A 13,775-nucleotide genomic window follows, 5' to 3' on the forward strand; every position below is an offset into this window, starting at 1 on the left:
GCGATGTCGGTCGGGTGTCACTCGTGGTAGGGAGTGGGCTCCCGACGATAGCGGATGTCACTTGCTGGGGGGGGGGGCGGGGTGGCTTCGAGCGCCGACGATCGCGGGTGTCACTCTCCGGGGGGGGGGGGGGGGGGTGGAGAAGGGGGGATGGGTGTTGTGCGCCGACGTTCGCGGTTGTCACCGGGGGGGGCGGGGGGTTAGGGTGGAGTGCCGACGATTGCTGGTGTCACTCGGGGGGGGGGGGGGGGGGGGTTGCCGACGATCGCGATTGTCACCCGCGGGGGGGATGCCGATCGCGGGTGTCACTTCGGGAGGGGGGTGTTTAGTGCCGATCGCGGGTGTAACTCGCGGGGGGTGGGGGGTAAGGGGTGCCGATCGCGGGTGTCACTCCCGGGGGGGGGGGGGGGGTTGTGCCGATCGAGAGTGTCACTCACGGGGGGGGGGGGGGGGGGGGGTGCCAATCGCGGATGTGTCAGTCGCGGGGGGGGGGGTTTAATCCGATCGCGGGTGTCACTCGCGGTGGGGGTGCCGATCGCGGGTGTCACTCGCGGGGGGGGGGGCGAATGTGCCGATCGCGGGTGTCACTCACGGGGGGGTTGTTGCCACAGGCAGCCTGCAGCTGTCACTCGGGGTGTCTGGATGGGGAGGGAAGGAGAGAGGGACCAGCCAATGAGGCTGCAGCAGGGCTGGATAGGGAAATGAAGGGGTGGTGCAGGGAGGGCAGTAGAGAGGAAGTAAGACCTTCCCATACTGCTTTGCAGGCTGACTGCGGCCTTTTCAGTCTGATGCGGCCTCCTAAACAGCCTGGAGATAAGGAAGGCTGCTATTCAGCCCACAATAAAGTAAGAGAGTTTTTTTACTTCAGTATTGATATTTGGCTTCCTTCCACACTGTTTAACACAGGGGAACATAGATAAAAATTACTTGTTTTTGCCTGACAGTTACTCTTTAAAGTAAAACTCCAGCCAAGCTTCAGTGCACCCGAACTGTATTTGGAGCATACCTGTTTAAAAGTACTGAAATTAGAGTTTTGACTTCATATTGTACATATACAGTAAATGTCCTCCCCCTGGTGATATTTTGTGGTATGACATTCTGCTTTGCATCCACATGGTGGCAGCACTCTTTCACAACTAGGCCACGATGGTTCATTAGGAAACAAAAGCACAAAAATTCTTCCCTGTTTAAAGAAAACCTGAGGTGGGATTTAACAAGGTTAGTAGGGCACAGAGGCTGGTTGTGCATACTATCACCAGCCTCTGTTGCCGTATAGTGTGCCCCCAGGCCCCCCCTGCACTTTGCTGTCTCCCGTAATAAAAACTGCCGTGCTAGCGACATGCACCTTGTCGCTAGCACGCTGTTTACCTTTTACCTTTGTGGTGCCATTCAGCGCCGCTCCCCCGCCTCCTCTAAATCGCAGCTTCCCGCCTGCGTCCCTTCCCTCCCGCTGATTGGAGGGAAGGGACGCGGGTGGGGAGCGGCGCTGAATGGCACCACTGAGGTAAACCGCCTGCTGGTGACACGCTGTGTGTCGCTTGCATGGCGGTTTTTATTATGGGGGACTGCAGAGCACAGGGGGGGGGGGGCCTGGGGACACACTATACGGCAACCCCCCCCCCCCCCCCCCCCTAGTGACCAGGCTATTTATTTTACAATTCAGCACACTGCAGCTTTAACAATGTGCTGCACGGCCATACAACTTACCACCAAAATGAATCTTGCCTCCTTCTCTTGCCACCAACAGAGTTTTCTGTTGGTGGCATCTGATTGCTGCTGCGATTATTTATTTATTTATTTTTTAAATAAATTTCGCTATTTTTTTTTCATCCCTCCGTCCCCCTTCCCCTATCCAATCAGTGATCATATCTTGTAGGCAGCAGCCTATGAGAGGGGATCACATTGTGAGCCACTCGAGGGGACAGCTTTGTCACTAAGCTGTCCCGTGTACAGCACTACGCTAGATCGCAGCGCTGTACAACCGAAAGAAACTTTTTTAAAAAAAATTCTGGCAGCCTGCTAGCCGCAATCGTGGGCTAGCAGGCTGATGTCAGAGCTCCGCTCCATCACTCAGCAGGATGCGGCCGCTATTCTCCTCCCACCGTTCTTGACACTAATAGGCGTTAGATGGTCCTTGGGCTGCCACCCTCCCGCCTCCGATCGGCATTAGGCGATCAGGAGGAAGTTAAAAATAAATAGATGTCAGCCTCCATGTGTCTCTCATCTTGGGTTCCCCTTAAAGGACAACTGAAGTGAGAGGAAAATGGAGGCTGCCATATTTATTCCATTTTAAGCAATACCAGTGGCCTGGCTATCCTGCTGATCTTCTGCCTCTAATACTTTTAGACAAAGACCCTGAACAAGCATGCAGCAGATCGGGTGTTTCTGTCAATATTGTCAGATCTGACAAGATTAGCTACATGCTTGTTTCTGGTGTTATTCAGACACTACTGCAGCCAGACTAGCAGTGCTGCTAGGCAACTGGTATTGTTTAAAAGGAAATAAATATGGCAGCCTCCATATATTCTTCTCACGTCAGTTGTCCTGTAAAGGAACTTTGCACATAATTTTTAAAACTTCTCAAACGAACCTCCCCCTAAGAGAGGTTTGTTAATTGTGTGTGCTTGTGAGTTGTGCAGTAGGCATTTACTCACAAACCGACGGGGAGCTACTCAGTAGCTTACCATCTATATGCCCCTCTGCCTCAGAATCGCAGGATGAAATTCCAGCGATGCAGGTCATTTCCATGGGAATGTCATATAAATGTGGGGCTATGGAGTAGTCCTTCATATGTAAGTAAATGCACGCTGCCCCCAAAAGCCCACACAATTAACAATTCTCCCTCGGGGAGGTTCGTTGCAATGTTAATTTCAGATTTGACTGAGTGGTTAGATCAATATTCAGATCTGATATCAATCAGAATCGGTTTTATTTTATCAAGCACAACTGGGTCCTGCCGGGAATTGGATTTGGCCCAGTGAAAGTGATACATCAATGGAAGTAAAAACAGTACAGGAACAACATGTTACAAAGATAAGACAGTAATAGAATTACAACCTACAGCGAGACAGTGAACAGTGCAACAACAACCGTAGTCAGATAGCAGTCAACAGACAACTACAGCCTAAGGGGAAAGAGGAAAGGACCGCAGGAGGAGAGGGGCATGGGCAGAGTTCAAGAGTCTAAAAGCTGCGGGGGGAGTGTTTCTATGCATTGTGGTCTTGGTGGGGATGGACTGGAACCTCTGGCCCGATTTGAGCAGGCTGAAGAAGCTATGGCCTTCGTAGGAGTGGTCACCAGCAATTTTTGTTGCTCTAGAGTCTGGTGTTGTAGATGAGGTCTAAAGGGGGAAGGAGTTTCCCAATAAATCTCTCCACTGAGCTGGTGACCCTCTGAATTCATATCTGTTGCTGGCGGAAGACCAGGTTGGATGAGCAAAATACCGACTCGATGGTGGCGGAGTAGGAGGACCTCAGGAGTTCCTGAGCTATACCAATCTTCTTTAGTTGGTGAAGGAAGAAAAGTCATTGCTGCACAATTCTGAGTTGAGATAATGTTGCCAGGTCAGGACATCAGAGATGGTTGTGCCCCGGAGGCAGACACTGGGTACCCTTACGACTTCAGAGTCATCAATATAAATTGGGGGTGGATAAGGGGCATGCTTTCTGAAGTCAATGACCATCTTGACTGTTTTGGTTTTGTTCAGGGCTAGCCTGTTCTCTCTACAACAGTTGCAGGCTCAGAATCAGAATAATTTTTTTTTGTTTTTAATTCGCCAACCACGGTGATGTCATGCATACAGAGTACAGAGGAGGAGGCAGACACAAACAGATTGACATAAGAATAAACAGAAAAGTAAAAAGTAAACACCAAGAGAGCGGACCAGTAGTTGCCTTGGCTGCCCTTCTGGTACTGGAAGCTAGATCATCAGAATCTGTCTACCTCCTGGCGGTAAGCCTGCTTATCATTCTTACCAACAAGGCCAACAGTTGTGGTATCGTTGGCAATGGAGATAGAAGAAAGCTAGTGCACACACAAGTGATTTTTTTTTTTTTTACAAATTTAGATCAGATTTCAGTAGAGATGGCCCGAACGGTTCGCCGGCGAACGGTTCCCGGCAAACTTCCGGTGGTTCGCGATCGCGGAGAACCGCAAACTTTTCCGGAAGTTCGGGTTCGCCCCCATAATGCACCATTAGGGTCAACTTTGACCCTCTACATCACAGTCAGCAGGCACATTGTAGCCAATCAGGCTACACTCCCTCCTGGAGCCACTCGCACCCTTATAAAAGGCAGGCACCGCCAGCCATTATACTCACTCGTGTGCCTGCAGTAAATAGAGAAGGAACTCTCATAGGAAAATATTAGTTAGGCTCTTGTAGGCTTCTTAGCTTGCTCCTTGCTGATTCTTATTGCTAAAATAGCACCCCTCAACGGCTCTTTTGAGAGCTAATCTTGTTCTTGTGATCTATTTTTTTTTCTGTGTGTGTCCCACTGACACTTGTGTTGCATGGACAGCCTTGCTAATTCATACTGTGTGTGTGCCACTGCCAGCCAGGCCCGGCACATTCAGTGACTACCTGTGTGTGTGACAGGTGCACATTGTAATACCCAGTACTGCATATACCTACCTACCTGTTGTTCACAGTGCACCCACCTACCTACATGAGTTGAGCGCATGCAGTGTCACTGTGCCTGTCCGCTACCTGTCTGTGTGTGACAGGTGCACATTGTAATACCCATTACTGCATATACCTACCTACTTGTTGTGCACAGTGCACCCATCTACCTACGTGAGCGCACACAGTGTCACTGTGCCTGTCCGTTACCTGTCTGTGTGTGTGTGTGTGTGTGTGTGTGTGTGTGTGTGTGTGTGTGTGTGTGTGTAACAGGTGCACATTGTAATACCCATTACTGCATATACCTACCTATCTGTTGTTCACAGTGCACTTACCTACCTATGTGAGCGCACGCAGTGTCACTGTGCCTGTCCGCTATCTGTCTGTGTGTGTGTGTGACAGGTGCACATTGTAATACCCATTACTGCATATACCTACCTACCTGTTGTTCACAGTGCACCCACCTACCCACGTGAGTTGAGCGCACGCAGTGTCACTGTACCTGTCCGCTACCTATCTGTGTGTGACAGGTGCACATTGTAATACCAATCACTGCATATACCTACCTGTTGTGTTCAGTGCACCCACCTCATCACTGCATATACCTACCTGTTGTGTTCAGTGCACCCACCTACCTACCCACCTACCTACGTAATGATCCCCTTCGTGATCATTACCTTTCCGCTATGCAGGGGCTTGCATATCACAATGAAGAAATGACCGACGGCTATATGAGTGTCTCGGGGGGTGGCACACCAAAGATAATAAGTTTGTTGCTTCATTGTGGACAGACCAAATTCGATCAGCTGGACAGTCACTGTTCTGTCATTCAGCTACCTCAGCCCAGCGACCATATAGGCTGGAAAGCCGCAACCCCCTGCCCTCTCGTCATGGTGCGCACCAGTCCAGCACGGCCGTCACTACACAAACAGCTGTTTGCAGTCACTGCATACCTTTCACTGCATCTTTGACTGCACGTTGTATTATACCTGGCAGTCAGTGCATACCTTTCACTTGAATGGATGTCAGACTTGCCCTCCATAACAGATTCTCGTTAAAGAATTTAAAGTTGATTCATCTCATATACAGCATATCCTGTATTGTTATTTTTGGTCACTACCTCGGGACGTGCATGCCATGCCTGCTGCCTTCCTTGGATGTGTGGTAGCCGTTCCTGCTCCTTTGCCCACAGTGTGCCTGCTGCCTTCCTTGGATGTGTGGTGATGGTAGCCGTTTCTTAGGCTCCCACTCTGGACCAGAATCGAACCAGGATTCCCCGGTCATTACCCGTGGTCACTGGTCACTCGCAGTGGCAGACTTGCCCTCCATAACAGATTCTCGTTAAAAGTAAAGTCTATCTGTGTCATATACAGCAGGGCCTCGAAAGTCCTCCTGTATTGTTATTTTTGGTCACTACCTCGGGACGTGCATGCCATGCCTGCTGCCTTCCTTGGATGTGTGGTAGCCGTTCCTGCTCCTTTGCTTACAGCGTGCCTGCTGCCTTCCTTGGATGTGTGGTGGTGGTAGCCGTTTCTTAGGCTCCCACTCCGGACCGAAATTGAACCAGGATTCCCCGGCCATTACCTTTGGTCATTCGCAATGGCAGACTTGCCCTCCATAAAAGATTCTCGTTGCAGGTACTGAACAGCAAGCAGAACAAGTATTTAACAAAATAGACGTAAGCTTTAACAATGGTAGAGAAAGAACCGTCGAAAGTTGATATGGCAGTCAGACATTACCTGACATCACTGAGTGAGGAAGAGCAATCTCGCCTTGGTGCGCACCAGTCCAGCACGGCCATCACTACGCAAACAGCTGTTTGCAGTGCGTAACACAGTGAGTTTGGTGTGTCAGTGTGAAGCAGTACTCTAATTACACTCCCTGATTGATGTATACACATGCAAGATGTTTTAAAGCACTTTAGGCCTGCAATTTAGCATTCAATGTGATTTCTGCCCTTAAAACGCTGCTTTGCGTCCAATCCAGATTTTTCCTTGAGACTTTTCGCGTTTATCCCACTCCGCCAGGCCCCCCTCCAGGTGCTAGACCCCTTGAAACATCTTTTCCATCACTTTTGTGGCCAGCATAAATTTTTCTAGTTTTCAAAGTTCGCCTCCCCATTGAAGTCTTTTCCGATTTTAGGTTCGCGAACCTCCCGTGAAAGGTCGTGTTCGCGCGAACTTTCACGGGAGGTTCGCGAACCTAAAATCGGAGGTTCGGGCCATCTCTAGATATCAGATCATTTTTCCAATTGGATATCAATTTAAAATAAATTGAAGGAAAATACACACAGAATAATAGCCAGTATTCGGATCAATGTATACCAGCTTGTCCGATCTGCTTTCGGTCAGGTCAGAGATCAATTTTGAGCTTGAGATTAATCGCTGGCTATCAGTAGGCTGTATATTTTTTTTTATCTGATCATTTTCCTGATCGGAAATAGGATCTGAAGTTAAAACTGCATAGTGTGTACCAGGCCTTAGAACTAGATAACGTTGAAAACGTAAATATTTTATAGTCATTTTATGGGAAAAAATTAGTCATAAATGTAGAAAATACCCCTTTTTTTCATTTTTCATCCTTCTTAATTTTCACATGACACATCCCACAGTTATAAAGCACATAAACGTGAATTATTTGGCCTTTCCCAGTTTCCGGACATCACGGGACTCCACCGCCCCGGCGCCATCGAGTGCCCGACGCCTCCGCTCCTGCTCCAGAGCCAGCCGCAGGCTCCACAAGTTACCTGCTGCCTCAGACTCCCCGGCGGGCTCCCATCTGCCCCCGCCAACCGCTCGCCTCCACCAGCTCCTGATGCAGTCCACAGCAGCAACTAAAAGGTGCCCCCTGCCCTGCACCTCAGCAGGCCCAACTGGTCCACCTGCCCCCTCACCACTACTGATCAGCATTGTCCAGCCAGACACCCGGAGAATCATCACCTCTGTCTCTGCTTGAAGGTATGACTACATGATCATGGGTAGCTGTGGTGTTGTTCCCTGCACTCTGCTCTGCTGCTTTACTCTTCCTGCCAGCTGCCCCCTACACATGTATGTATCTTCACAGGAATGCTTGCTCTTCATGTTGCTTGCTGCCCTGTCTCCCTAACCGCTGGCCTGCTTCTGCCCTGCCACGACATGCTCTATACCAGTCTGCCTTGTCCACAAGCCCCCCATCATGTCTGCAACCACAGGGACTGTAACCCCCATGCCATCCCACACACCACGCACTGTTTTTACAAGGGCACAGCTTATCCAGTGGGAGCATTGCGGGGCCCCTCAGTCGGGGCACGGGCTCCTATGCAAGTCTGTCTGGAGGCACATCCAGCAGATCACCAGCTCCACCCCAGAACCCCGTATGGTCCAGCGCCGACGGGGCTGCCGTGCAGGTGCCCTTGTAAGACTGAGGAAAAAGGGCCTGCGTTCAGCCATCCCTTCAGCACTCCTGGCGAATGTTCGCTCACTCCCCAACAAGCTAGATGAGCTTCGCCTCCTTGGCGACAAGCGGGAGATTGGCAGCAACACCCCTGTCCTCTGCTTCACAGAGACATGGCTTCATGAGGGCATCCCTGACAATGCCCTTCTTCTCCCGGGCTTCAACCTCATCCGGGCAGACCGCGACACCACGCTCTCAGGGAAAAAGAAAGGCGGTGGGGTCTGCTTCTACATAAACTCCTCATGGTGCAATAACACGTCACTACTTGCCAGGAAGTGTACCCCCGAACTTGAGCTCCTACTTGTCAACTGTAGGCCGACCTACTCACCCAGAGAGTTCTCCTCCTATGTCCTCGTAGGCGTCTACATTCCGCCTGACGCCGACGTCAAACTCGCCGAACATGACCTTAGTGACATCATCACTCAGTGGGAGACGACCCTTCCAGACTCCTTGTTCATTGTTATGGGTGACTTTAACAGGGCTAACCTCCGCAGGGAGCTGCCACGGTTCCACCAGCATGTAGCCTGCCCCACCAGGAATACGAGGACTCTTGACCACTGCTACACGGTTCTGAGAGAGGCTTACAAGGCTATCTCCTGGGCTGCACTGGGTTCCTCCGACCATTGCCTCATCCACCTGGTCCCCACCTACAGGAGACGACTGGAATCAGCAAATCCTGCATTCCCTCTAAGTCCTTCAAAATCTATCCAAATAACAAACCTTGGTTTTCTAACCGGCTACGACAGCTGCGGAAGCGCAAAGAAGCTGCCCACAAGTCTGGCTCCTTAGAGGACTTCAGAACAGCCAGGAACTCCCTCAGCAAGGAACTGAGAGCCGCAAAACGGGAGTATGCGGAGAGGTTGAGACAGAACCTCAGCTCAAACAACCCAAGGGCTGTCTGGAAAGGGCTCAAGTTGGCCACGAACTACAAGCCTCCCCCTCAACATGCCACACCAAGCATTGAGCTAGCCGAGGAACTCAGTGACTTCTATTGCCGGTTCGAGGACCCAACGGAACTGCAGTGGCATCCTACACACTCTGCCCGCCTCTCTGGAAGCCCGAGCTCTCCCACCCCAGCAGTAAGCGAGGCTGTGGTGCTGCGCCACCTGTCGACGCTGAATGCAAGGAAAGCCTCAGACCCTGATGGTGTGTTCCCAGCCTGCCTTAAAACCTGCTCACGGCAGCTGGCCCCCATCCTTACTCCCATATACTCCAAGTCCCTAAATGAAGGCAAGGTCCCTACATGTTTTAAAGACTCCACCATTATCCCTGTTCCCAAAAAGCAAGGTGTCACGGACATTAATAATTTCAGACCAGTGGCCCTCACATCCGTTGTCATGAAGATCTTTGAGAAAGTGATCCTATCCTTCCTTAAGGACTCCACACTGCACCAACTGGACCCGTTTCAATTTGCGTACAGAGCGAATAGATCCACTGACGACGCGATCAACATCTGCCTGGAGTACATCACGGACCACCTGGACAGACCAGACTCATATGCCAGAATGCTCCTTCTGGACTTCAGCTCGGCCTTCAATACCATCAGCCCCTGGATACTGCATAACAACCTTGTTGACCTTGACGTTCACCCCACCCTTCGCTGCTGGATCATGGACTTCCTAACAGGCAGGTCCCAAATTGTAAAGCTGGGCAACATCTCGTCCAGGCCAAGAACTACTAACACTGGAGCCCCTCAAGGCTGTGTCCTATCACCTTTCCTGTTCTCGCTCTATACTAACAACTGTATATCCATGACCAACTCCGTTAAGGTAATCAAATTCGCCGACGATACCACCATTGTTGGCCTCATTAACAAGAACGACGAGCAGGCTTACAGGAAGGAGGTGGACAGGATCTGCCACTGGTGCCAGGAGAAAAAGCTGGTTCTCAACACTACCAAAACTGTTGAGATGCTCATCGACTTCAGAAGGCAGAGCACCAGCCCCAGCCCGATCTACATAGATGCATCCGAAGTTGAAAGAGTACCCAACGTTCGCCTCCTGGGCACAACAATCTCAGACGACCTGAACTGGAAGGCGAACACTATCTTAAAGGGAAGGTTCAGGGTGGCTGTTAAAAAAATAAAAATGCCCATCCACTTACCTGGGGCTTCCTCCAGCCCGTGGCAGCCAGGACGTGCCCTCGGCGCCGCTCCGCAGGCTCCCGGTCCCCTCCGGTGGCCGACCCGACCTGGCCAGGCCGGCTGCCAGGTCGGGCTCTTCTGCGTTTCAAAATGCGCCTCACGGGGGCGCGCTGATGTCATCGGACGTCCTCCGGGCTGTACTGCGCAGGGGCAGTAGTTCTGCGCCTGCGCAGTACAGCCCGGAGGACGTCCGATGACGTCAGCGTGCCCCCGTGAGGCGCATTTTGAAACGCAGAAGAACCTGGCAGCCGGCCTGGCCAGGTCGGGTCGGCCACCGGAGGGGACCGGGAGCCTGCTGAGCGGCGCCGAGGGCAGTCCAAAAGAAGGCTCAGCAGAGGCTGTTCTTCCTGCGTCAATTAACCTCCTTAGCGGTAACCCCGTGTGTGACACGGGGTAAGCCGCCGGAGGGTGCCGCTCAGGCCCTGCTGGGCCGATTTAAATTTTTTTTTGCTGGACGCAGCTAGCACTTTGCTAGCTGCGCCAGCACCCTGATGGCCGCCGCCGCGCGCCCGATCGCCGCTATCCGGTGCGGCGCGCGCCCCCCCCAGACCCCTGCGCTGCCTGGCCAATCAGTGCCAGGCAGCGCCAAGGGGTGGATCGGGTCTCCCAATGACGTCCCGACGTCGCTGACGTCGGTGATGTCATCCCGCCCCGTCGCCATGGCGACGGGGGAAGCCCTCCAGGAAATCCCGTTCTTTGAACGGGATTTCCTGATCGGAGATCGCCGAAGGCGATCGAAGCGGGCGGGGGGACCTGGGCTCGCTACATGATTTAAAAATTTTTTTTTTTTTAAAAACTGCTGCGATGCCCCCTGGCGGTATTTTTCATACCGCCAAGGGGGTTAAAGAAGTTCGGCATGGCCCAAGTCCTTAAGTCCTTCTACTCTGCCACTATCGAGTCGGTCCTCTGCTCCTCCATCCTCGTCTGGTACACTGGTGCCTCGGCCAGTGACAGATACAAACTACAGAGGGTCATCAGAACAGCGGAGAAAATAATTGGGAAGCCCCTCCCCCCACTGGAGCTCATTCACAACTCCAGGATGGGCTCCAGAGCAAAGAAGATTGCCAATGATCCATCACATCCAGGTCATCGTTTCTTTACACGGCTACCATCGGGCCGGAGGTTTCGTGCTATCCACACCAAGACAACGAGACACAGTGACACTTTCTTCCCCACAGCAGTGAGACTCTTAAACTCCAACTAAGCCCCCCCTCCCCAAGGATGCACCTTTCTAGTTTCTGAGCCCATGTAACTGAAAGTGTTATTTTTAATTTTATTTTAAAAGTCTGTTCTATTTGTCCTTCTTTGTTACTTATCTTTTTGTTTCTCTTTGCACTGTTATTGTTATGGCTACCAAGGCAATGTCCGCCTTTATCTCGCACTGTCCTTTTCTCACTGTCTTTCTACTGCTGCAAATTCTATTGCCAAATTTTTTTGTGCCTGTTTTGTTGCTAAAACCAATTCCGGGCACGACCCAGTCGTGCTTGGCGAAATAAAAGGATTCTGATTCTGACTAGATTGTGATCCCCTCTGAGGGACAGTTAGTGAGTAGTGACAAGACAATATACTCTGTACAGCGCTGCATATGTCGGCACTATATACATACATAAATAAATAAATACAATTTAAAAAAAGTTATAGGTATTGCAGTGGTTAACAATGGGTTATTAGGCTAGGCTAGGATTAAAACTTGGCTGGGGATTAAAAAAAGACAAAAATGTATTTTATTGGGACCATGCCACTTTAATTTTTTTTCAAACTTTTTAAACTTTCCCCCCCCCCTAACTTTGTTAAATGATTGTTGCTGTTCACTAGCAACAATTATTCACAGGACTGTGCATGCGCGGCAGCGGATATCGGTTTTTAAAGCAGGACGTAGATTCTACGTCCTAAAACATAAAGCAGCACTAATTAGGACGTAGAATCTACATTCTGGAATGGGAAGTAGTTAGGTTGAGCACAAAATATATCTGTTTATTATTATTATTTTTATATGGCATTACCTTATTCCATGACACAAAGTGTATATATACAATTACATGCCACATGCAGGTGTAATACTGATAATTAGGGAAGAGTAAGCAAAATTTTCAAGTTCGGGCTCACATTGCGCTTAGCAAGATTAGTCAGATTTGTCATGCCGTCAAGTTAGCCAGAACAAGGTTTTACATGGATTTTCCTTTTAAGTGATGATTAGAGATGGCCCGAACCTCCGATTTTAGGTTCGCGAACCTCTGCAAACGTTCGCGAACTTGCGAACCGCCATAGACTTCAATGGGGAGGCAAACTTGAAAAATTAGAAAAAATTATGCTGGCCAGAAATGTGATGGAAAAGATGTTTCAAGGCATCTAACATCTGGAGGGAGACATGGTTGACTGGGATAGACGTCAAAAGTCCCGGGGAAAAAAATTAGTTTTCACGCAAAGCAGTGTTTTAAGGACAGAAATCACATTCAATGCTAAATTGCAGGCCTACACTAATGCATGTGTATACATCAATCAGGGAGTTTAATTCTTCCACCCTCCTCCCTTCTCCCTCTCTCTGATTTTGTCTTCCAGGGATTTGTAGGCTGTCAAAAGCAAGCTCACATACATTGGCCAGGAATCGAACCCAGGTCAACTGCTTGGAAGGCAGCTATGCTCACCACTATACCACCATTGGCCGGGAATTGAAGCCAGGTCAACTAACATTACAGGCTGAAGCCAGCCATTTCACTCATCTCTTCAACTACAAGAAAGGCCCAGGAGTAGTCTTAGCTACCGTAATATCTATGTTACGGCAGGGCCCTTATTACACTTTCTCTTACAGGGCTATGGAAACCGTTTTGCCCATGCGATAAAGCGAGGTGCAAAAATGAAATCATGCCTAGCAGAAGATGGTTTCAATCCATCAACCTCTGGGTTATGGGCCAAGCACACTTCCGCTGCGCCACTCTGCAGTCTTCTTACATTTGTATACAATCTTCAAGTTTAAGAAGGGTACATTAGTTCCCTTCACAAAACACAAAAGGCAAGGCCGTCCCTGGGTGGGCTTGAACCACCAACCTTTCGGTTAACAGCCAAATGTGCTAACCGATTGTGCCACAGAGACTGTATATGTAGTTGCTGCTAAATGGCTATCTGGGGTTCTATTCGGACAACTGTTGAACACAAAAGGCAAGGCCGTCCCTGGGTGGGTTTGAACCACCACCCTTTCGATTAACAGCCGAATGTGCTAACTGATTGCGCTACAGAGACTGTGTATGCAGTTGCTGCTAAATGATTTTATGGGGATGTATGTGTGTCTTTTGGAGGGAGGAAGTCTGGTCCAAGAAGTTTAACACCACTTTTTCCTACAACGAAGCATTCACTGTGTGGCAGCAAAGTGGTGCAGCGGAAGTGTGCTGGGCCCATAACCCAGAGGTTGATGGATTGAAACCATCCTCTGCTAGGTGTACTATGTTTTTTACACCTTGCTTTGCCACATGGGCCAATTGGCGGCCATAGCCCCTTAAGAGAAAGTGTCATTAGGGCCTTGCTGTAACATAGATTATAGTTTAACTATTTCAACTAATGTACCCTTCTTAAACTTGAAGATTGTAT

This window comes from Hyperolius riggenbachi, chromosome 3, assembly GCF_040937935.1.
Source record: "Hyperolius riggenbachi isolate aHypRig1 chromosome 3, aHypRig1.pri, whole genome shotgun sequence".
NCBI lineage: Eukaryota > Metazoa > Chordata > Amphibia > Anura > Hyperoliidae > Hyperolius > Hyperolius riggenbachi.